This window comes from Macadamia integrifolia, chromosome 10 (genome assembly GCF_013358625.1).
Source record: "Macadamia integrifolia cultivar HAES 741 chromosome 10, SCU_Mint_v3, whole genome shotgun sequence".
Taxonomy (NCBI): domain Eukaryota; kingdom Viridiplantae; phylum Streptophyta; class Magnoliopsida; order Proteales; family Proteaceae; genus Macadamia; species Macadamia integrifolia.
In genome coordinates, this window is record NC_056566.1 from 20,409,694 (window position 1) to 20,419,447 (window position 9,754).

Sequence of the window (9,754 nt, forward strand, 5' to 3'; positions counted from 1 at the left end):
CATACATACATATTGGGTCCCACACGTATACAATAGGCAAAATTAGGGTTAGGGCATGCATAAGTGGGGCCCACACATATTTGTATCCGATCACATGCATATCACAAAGAGGCATTCCCTTAAGGCAATAAAATAATAATCAAATTTGGAAAATAAAAAAAATTTATTTTAAAAAATAATCACCAGAAATAGGGGCATCTTTCACCGAAAATATGACTTAATCCACCGAAAATATCAGTGTTATTTCTGGTGGGCAAAACAGAGAGCAAACTAGGACTTTTTATTTCACTAGAAATAGGCACCGGAAGCCAGTCCAGTGTTTCCGGTGGGTTGTTTCTGGTGGTTCCAAAACGGCTATAAATAGACTCGGGTTTGGGTTTCATTGTACAAAACCCTATTCTAACGTGTGAAAAGGTGTGGAAATGGCCAAGGAGAGTTTCTCAACCCATTCCCTACCTTCTTCTCGCTATTTCGTGATCGATTGGCATCGTACACGCATCAAAGGTATGTTTCTCTTCTCTGTAACCTAGTTTTGTGATTTTCTTCTTTGTGAGCTTTACATTCAGCCATTGAACTAGGTTTTCATTCTTAAATCATTTGGAATCATATTGCAACGATGTTTGGATGCTGTGTACGTACTCGACGTGCCTTTGAACAAGAGGAGCAAGACGTCACTGCTCAGTTTAACCCAATACTATTTTGCTCTGTGGCTGAGCGAAGAACTTTGGGAACTATTCAAGTACCGCAATATGGACCTGAGAGTCTATGTGAGGACAAGAGATTTTCATGCATTCCATCTCCGTCAACGGTTCGAGGCGGTAGGGTGGTACTGCATCTTGAAACCCAATAAGTACTACTACCCAACCCTGGTCAGGTTGTTCTACTCCAACTTGCAATGCATGAACAGGGGTATCAAAGAGATGCAGATCACCTCCTCTATGAAGGGGATGGAGATCTCCTTTGACATGAGGTGGTTGGCCAATATTCTAATGGTCAATAATGCCAGTGACCTGGTGTACTACCCGCCTCAACTCTAGCTTATAACTTCTAGAGTCCTGATACCTTTCAGGAGATAAACGACTTGCTGACTAAGGAGGCCAAGGGATGGAACCATTCAATCAACTATTTTCCTACTCCAAAGGTCGTCTGTCGTGCGGTCCAGTTGAATGTTCTCCCCACTTGTGGACACTACGATGAGATATCCCACACTTCACGCCTATTTGACTTATTGCATGTACATGGGGGTGCAGATACATTTTCCTTGCCTCTTGATGTGGACTATGCTAATTCAGTCAGGGGCAGGATCGCTGAGTCAGGAACCTATGCTATGGAAGAATGCTAACTGATATCTTCTGCCACTTTGGGATGGATTTGGAGGGAGAGGCACACTTGGGTGAAGAGGTCACAGACTTCAACCAAGATTCTCTAAGGAAGATGACCCCAAATATGAGGAAGGTGACACATGATCCAAAGGCAGGTGTGCCGCCTATGGAGGCAGAGGGTGGCAGAGCCGGTGATGTTGGTGGAGGTGTCGGTGGTGCAAGAAAAGAAGCTGTTGCGGTTGGTGGGGTTCCACCATCTGATCCCGAGGCTATGGGTTCTGTGGTTGCTTCTACTTCTCGGGGCACTAGGGGTGCAAGACCTTATCATCTCAATGATGTTATGGCCCACTTGGACACCACCACATCACTAATGACGAGCATAGCTGGCCGCCTCAACTGCATAGATAGGACCTATTGTCTTATGGACAATAGAGTGGCCTCCCTAGAGGCACAGATGTAGGCGATGGTCTTCCATATCGGTATTCCGGTGCCTCCTCCAAGAATGCATGGTCCAAACTAGGCTCAGGGCCAAGGACAGAACCAGTAGTAGTAGCAGCAAGAGCAGCAGGAGTAGTGGCATGTTTGCCACTGTAGTTTTTTTTTTTAGGATTTCCCTTTCTATGTTTTTTTAATTTTGATGTTTTAGGTTTAGTTAAACTTTCATTTTATGTCATTTGCTTTTGTTATTTACATTCCTAGTCTTTAGGTTAGTTAGGCTTTCCTGCTTTTCGTACTTTAAATTTTATAAAAGTGTAAGCTGTGTAATCAGGTTTTCTATTAAAATGAAACGATTTTAACACCTATACTTGTCTCCTAATTGTGTAATTTTTATTATTTTTGTCTTGAGATTTTTATCTAATCCTAATTTCCCCAAGTCATGGCTCGGTCGAGATTGTGAGTTAAGGCAGAGCTTCATGCTCTGATACCATATCTGTCACACCTCACTTCTAGTAGACCCAACTTACTATTAGGAATACCGTTGGTATGAGTAAGACATGTACCTATGTTACAAACCTACCAGGATCTCTGATAGCAATACCTTAACATTTTCATAATCTCTCATCAAAACCAACATAAGTAGTAGAATCATATTATAGTAGAGGAATCATAAATAAAATGGAGAAATGTCTAATGATAATATAATAGCAACAACCGAGTTATTCTATTACATTCATCCATGACATATAATATAATCTCAAAAAAATATACAATCCAAAGTTATACCCAAAAGTATCAAAGTATGATGAACAATCTCACGGTGCGGCGTAAGCACAGTGGTCGCAAGCACAGTCCTGATCATGCTCTCCTGCTTCTAGCATCCACTAGTCGCTCACACTATACTCTGACCTAGAAGATACTAGGTCACACACCATAGGCACCACGATACCTGCATCATCATCTAAAAAAAAAAAGTGTGTATATGTGGGGTGAGCTTTTCAACTCACTCAGTGAGGGGTGGGGTCAAGCACATCCAAGCCAAACAATAGAAGTAATAATTTATGATGCACGATTGTGAAAGTTAAACACATAGTCCATGATGCTCGTGATGCAGTTCATTTATTTATTATCCACCTAATAATACAAACTACGTCTGTTAAATGCTACTATGAAGCATTAGGCTTCATCTCGAAACCACCATCGACTACGCAAGGATACAAACCCTAGCCATGAATAGAAGCCTGTCGATCCCCGTATGCATCCATGGGTCACCCAGCAAACCCCTGATAACTGCCTCCTAGCAGTTATGGCACCGGTACATCATCTGCCACGCTGGACAGGTTCCCACCTCCGGCAACAATCACACCATACCATGGGTGTGGCATTTCGAAAAGGCACATGAAACATACCATAATGGATTATCTAACACCTCAACCATTATTGGAAAGGATTTGTAGTATAGGGAGTGATACCTAACCACATATATGCTACATGTCTTCATAGTGATACAGTTAGTATGAATTACACGATTCCAAAGAGGCCTCAGCCACAAATTGTAATCCATCTCAAAATACAGTCCAGGTATAAGATACTAGCAAGACCTTGGCCACAAATTGTAATCCGAGACCATTTTCCTAATCTAGCATGCATATAATAGTTTAGTATAGATTACGCAACACCGGTGCCAATCATCGGCCACGAAGCATATCCATTTCCAAATGCAGTCCCAGGGTACACGACATCAGCGAGACCTTGGCCACAAAGTATAACCCACGATTGCAACTAACTCTAATGCACATAATCAATGCATGAATGCTACATACATACGGAAATCACAACACCGGTACCACCTCGACCACACCAGATCATATCATACAATTCCATAACAATTCATATCAAAATTTATAAAATGACAAATGTAACATATGACATATCATCATTGTATTTGAGCAATTACAATTAAACATGTAATTCTAAGCATGTGAGAAATTTAATAATAATGAACATTCAAAAAAATAAACACAATCCATCCCTCACCTTATTGATCTCTATTTGTTTTAAGGTTTAGATAATGCCACTGTTCAATCCATTCAGTTTTGGTCTCGTGGCTCGTGCGCATCACTATCCTAGACACAAGGGCAATCGTACATCAGTACATATTGAAAAGATCGGGAGAGGCCCACTTGGGTCACCCTCAAAAGATACAGTCCAAGTTTCCTAGTGATAGTAATGTCATTGGAAACAACCACCAGAAACAGGGTCTTTTCCCACCAGAAATATCAATCCTGTTTTTGGTGGTGGAGATAGAGAGCTCATAAGCCTCTGAGTTCCACCAAAAATATGCCACCGGAAGTAGGCCCAGTGGATCCGATGGGCTATTTTCGGTGGTGGTTTAAAACATTCCACTCATTTTGGGGCTTTTCAGCTCAAGCCCAGTCGCCGAGAGTTGTTTCTTAGAGTTTGTAGGGGATGTTCCCAGCATAATTCTAAGCCAATAAAATCTCGATTCCACCAAGCCATTTGGGAGATAAATCGATCGAATGATCAAAATCCTAGTTGGTCATTTGGCACTACTTGTTGCCGAAGCTCATCGGACTTGGTTCGAGGTCGACAACAACACCGGGAGGATAGAAAACGCATTCCCCAACCCCAACATGGTTTGTACACTAAGATTTCATCTAAACCTAGTTTTTTCTAGGTCAAAACTACCTTCAGCAACAATTCTGGTAACTAAGCGGCAGCCGGCGCCAAGGTAAGCCCTTTCCCCCTTCTTCTTCTTCTTATTCCTCTTTTCTTCCTTCCTCTCCTCTCTTACGTTGGGCACAAGAGAAATGAGGAATGATTCCTCATTTCTTACTTAAGTGTTAATTTTGGACCTTAGGGTCTGTTTTCTATTCGGACCGATCGAGTTATTATGACTTTCGGAGCCCGAAAACCCAACCACTTAGGTCCGAAACACGTTCACGTCACAAGAAAAATGTGGGAGCTGATTTGGGATCATTCGAGACTGTTTACGATATGAGTGGTGGGATCCACAGGCATCGACACCATGATAGCAGCCTGTTAGGCTCACTGAAAATAGCCCACCGGATTCAAGTCCGGTGGATCCGGTGGCTTATTTCCAATGGTCAAGACAGCTTGTTGTCTTGACTTCCTGTTGTCTAATAGCTGGCCTTGCATGGGTGGTTGCCCTTGGCCATGCTGAAGGCCTTTAGGCAACACCGTTACATGTCAGGATTCATATGTGAGGAGTCGGGTCACTTACCGGCTGGGATCAGAAGGTACGAATCCCCTCCAGTTAGACTGGCATGCGATGCACAAACATATGGGGTCATCTCTTCCCCTTGGGTAATGGGTGGCCATGAGCCAAAATCAGACCATGCTTCTGATCTCCGGTCTAAGACCTATTACAACAGTTCAAATTAGACCGAGTCAGGGCATGGGTGTAACATTCTCCCCACCTTATAAGAATTTTGTCCTCGAAATTGAGCATACCTGGAAATTTAAACAATCCAGGATACTGCTTCATCATCTCATCTTCCCACTCCCAAGATGCTTCCTAATCGGGGTGGTTCATCCATTTCACTTTGACAAAGGAAACAGTGCGGTTACGGAGAACATGCTCTTTCTGGTCAACAATCTTCTCTGAAAACTCCACGTAGGCAAAATCCTCGTCCATCTCATGAGATATGTAAGTTAATACGTGAGTGGGGTCGGGGATGTACTTTCTCAACATGGATACATAAGACAACATGTGTACCCTCCAACTCTAGTGGTAAGGCTATCCAGTAAGCTACCAATCCGATCCTCTCCAGTATGTCGTATGGTCCCATAAATCTCAGACTAAGCTTTCCCTTCTTGTTGAACCGCATCACTCCTTTAACTGGGGAGATCCACAAAAACACCTTGTCTCCAACACCAAACTCCATATGTTTCCTTCTAACATCTGCATAGCTCTTCTGCCTAGACTGAGCTGTCTTGATCCTCTCTCTGATCACATTCACCTTCTCACTAGTAGCCTGTATCAAGTCTGGATCCAAAATACGCCATTCACCAACCTCATCCCAATAGAGTGGATTCTGACACTTTCTGCCATACTGTGCCTCAAATGGGGACATTCCAATGGTGGCATGATAACTATTACCGTAGAAGAGCTCAATAAAGGAAATTTGCTCATCCCAACTATAACTCATATCCAAGGCACATGCTTAGATTAGGTCCTCTAATGTATGGATGGTTCTTTCCGATTGACCATCCATCTGAGGGTGAAAGGCTGTGCTAAATTCAATTGTGTACCCATAGCCTTCTGAACACTTGTCCAAAACTTGGAAGTGAACATGGGATCTCGATCAGAGATGATACTAAATGGCACACCATGCAATCTAATGATGTTATCAACATACAACTTGGCCAACTTATCGATAGAAAATGTGATCCTGATTGAGATAAATTGAGCTGCCTTGGTCAAGCGGTCCACAACTACCCAAATAGCATCCATGCCCTTCTGTGTGCAGGGTAGGCCTGTGACAAAGTCCATGGTGATATTTTCCCATTTCCACTCCAGAATAGGGAGGGACTGTATGTGTTAGGATTTATATGTGAGGAGTCGGGTTACTTACCGTCTTGGATCGAAAGGTAAAAGTCCCCTCCAGTTAGACTGGCATGTGATACACAAACATGAATGGGTGGCCGCAAGCCAAAACCTGGTCGTGTTTCCAGTCTTCAGTCCGAGAACTATCACAACAGTTCAAATTAGACCAAGTCAGGGCACGGGTGTAACAATAATAGTTAATGTAACATATGAGCAAAGCTGAAAAAGGTAAAACAATCCATAACAACAGCCAACAAACAAACCCCTCACCTATCTCTCAAATTTGGTGTTCTTCACTAAACTCCTAATCTCGCGTATCCTCACCCGATGTGTATAAAAAGTTCCTAATTTACAAATTACATGTAAATTATATTTTATGTATAATAATCAATGGTTAATTACATTTATCTTATTTTAGCTTAATTCTCATGTTGAGATCCATACTTGGCTGATAAGGAACACACTGGCCTTTGCTTCTCAGTTACCCGACTAGTATCTCAATCGGCTTCCCAAGGTCTGAATAGATCATTCACTGAACCCATATAGTTATTGGGCTCATTCTTGGTATACTGAATTACATCTATAAGTGGTTAATTTGTATTTATCCTATTGGATATGTGTGCACTGCCCTTAATGCAAGAGTGCACTTGGATAAGGTTTCCAAGCATGATAAGGGCAATTCAGACATTTCACAACCCAGTATGTTACTTGGCTTCTTCTTTCTCTACTTGGGTCATAAGGCTGCCTTCCCATGGTCAAACCATTACTAGGCAGGTGTGGTCATATACACACGGACCACAGCCATTTACATCTAAATATCCATAACAACCTTATGCTGTCAGGCCCTAAGCGGCTGGCCAGTTTGCTAGGGGCTCTCTAGCCAACCAGAATAGGTTGTTCTCAGCCTATTAGCCAAACCCCTTGACGTGTCACTTGCTCTGGCAGTTCCAATCTCCATTTAGTATCTTATCCATTACAATAAACTTCCTACACCTAACAGGCAAGTTTCCCAATTCAATTTGGGTCCTCAAACACTTTATTGGGTTATTTGAACTTCACTTTTTCCCACTTTCTTCCACAAGAATTTGTGGCTACTTGCTCTAATACTCCCTGGGCTAAATTAGACCTGTGTGGAGGTCAATCCCACCTTCAATTCCACTTAATTTAGAAAATCCCTATGAATTAGGGTTTCAGAACAGTGAAATAGTAAATCGGGTCTTAATTAGGATTCTTACTTTAGTGCTTTCACTGTGAAAGGTCATACCTAGCTCCCACAGGCAATTTTTTTTTTAATTAAATACATAATTAACCTAACCCTAACCCTGATTGAATCTTACCCTAGCTCAATCCAATGGGTTGGGTTGAAAATTTATTACCTCTCTTATGTTCTTGAAGTATGCATGCATCACAAGCAACAGTTTGCTAGCTCTGAGGTCAACTCCCCAGCTATGGCAATGTCCTCTGGCAACCTTTTCTTCCTCTAACAACATAGATGGAAGAGCAGCAGCAGCAAAGCAGAGGAGTAGCAGCCGCGTCAGTGGTAGGTGCAGCTTTCTCTCTTCTTCTTCTTCTTCTTATACTTCTTCCTTCCTTCCTTCCTTCCTTCCTTCCTTCTTTGCCTTCTTCTTTCCTTCTTCTCCCTCTCTGTTTTCATTTTGGTTGCAGCAGCAAAAATGGGAGTCTCAGCCGACACTTCCCTTTTTATAAGCTAAACAGACCTTTGGCAAGTTAACTTCAATAAAAAAAAAAACCCATTTTTCCCTATTCATTAAACCCAAATATCTCCTTATAGAAAATAGGATTTAGCATGAAATCAGTTACATAAAAGCCCTCTAACATACTTCTAATCATGGCAGAAAGTAGGTAGAAAAATCCTATCAAATGATGGGGCCCACAGAAGAAAAACACCAATTCTAGGCATTCTATTACTGAACCGGCTGGTCGGTTGGCCAGAGGCTCTCCAACCGGTTAGCCCCTTTTTGGCCCTCTGCTATCCAGTCTTCTAGTTAAGGTATCCCACCTCATGTGGGACCCTTCCCCACTCATGTAGGCATCCATAAGGCTACCCAAACCCTGCAATAAAATATCCTTCCCCCTCCTAGTCACCTAATTATAAGTCCTTTTTCACCTTGTCCCCTTCTTCATAAATTTTCTATTTCTGAGGCTGGGGTTCTAAGATCACGGTGTTACAATTTCTCCCCTCCTTACAAAAACTTCGTCCTCAAAATTTGTGAGACAATTAATCTCCAAAATAAATGATCGTATATACTTCATCTCATTTTCATGAGTCACTCATTCTTTAATCTTACGTTAAGCCCATCTAAGCACATTATATTGGAGTGCTTGTTGTAGCTATTCATTTCTATCCATACATATCAAATTCAAGTTTTATCAAATCAAGAGCTACCATTTCCCATCTCATTATTCCGATCAATACACTCAAGTCAACAATCAATTTATTCATCTATCCCATTCATATCTCATGATTGTAAATTTTTTATTTTTGAAATTTTTTTTCACTCAAGTATCACAACATATATTAGTCCACCAATTAACAAATTCATCAATTTATTAAAATCGACAATCATATAATTAGACCTATTTTTCATGTCCTGTCACACCAATCTCTCTTCAGATGTGTATAGATTTTATGCAATCAATCATTTGAGTACTTTCAATCATTGTTGCACCACATCTGTAAATTTCCAACCATCACCTAAAGGTGCCAAATACCACTCCATATCATCGTAAGTTCTCATTTCCCATTCATTTCCCATAGTTCGGGTTTCATCATATTTACATGTCATTTTCTGATTTTCATTGATACTTTCCATTCTCATTTCCTGTGTGTCCTATTTTGTTTATGGCATTGTACTTCGTATTTTGGAAATTCTCCTTTTTCAAGATACAATCGCACTTAAATATATTTTTCTTTGGGATAACTCTCAATGTACCTTGATCATTATTCTTACCTTTATTAATTCCATCTTCAGGCCTGCGCTGTCAATTGTAATCTGAAGTCTGATTCAAATATTCATTCCTACGGACACCGGTCTGCCGCCAAATTCGAATCTAAGCTTCTTCTACCCATTTTCTTCCATTACCTCGCTTATTTTACCTCAGGTATGTTTATTTTCTACACATTTTACTGTTTTACACTTTTAGGAGAATTTAACCTAGGTTTTATTCCTTACCCCTCGTCTTCTTTGTCACAATTTTCTTCTTTCTGTTTCTGCAATATTTCTTTGCTTGTCTGTGTATTCCTTTATATAATAATCCCATCGTATCCTTGCTGTCTATGTAATCTCTAAGTTGATAATCCATTATACTCTTGCTGAATTTTCTCTGTAGGAAATCTTCCAACCTAGGTTTCATTTTCTGTAGTTCCCATTCTTTTTATACA

The 9,754-nt window shown here is 41.0% G+C and overlaps 1 long non-coding RNA gene across 1 annotated transcript; it reads right to left on the bottom strand.

The window, feature by feature from the left end:
- Positions 1 to 2,588: 2,588 nt before the first annotated feature.
- Positions 2,589 to 8,055, bottom strand: LOC122090630. The gene is made up of 3 exons (XR_006143712.1): positions 7,728 to 8,055; positions 6,380 to 6,494; positions 2,589 to 2,721 (listed from the first exon to the last, which is right to left on the bottom strand). It is a non-coding gene; the product is annotated as an uncharacterized LOC122090630 (long non-coding RNA).
- Between the last annotated feature and the right edge of the window lie 1,699 nt (positions 8,056 to 9,754).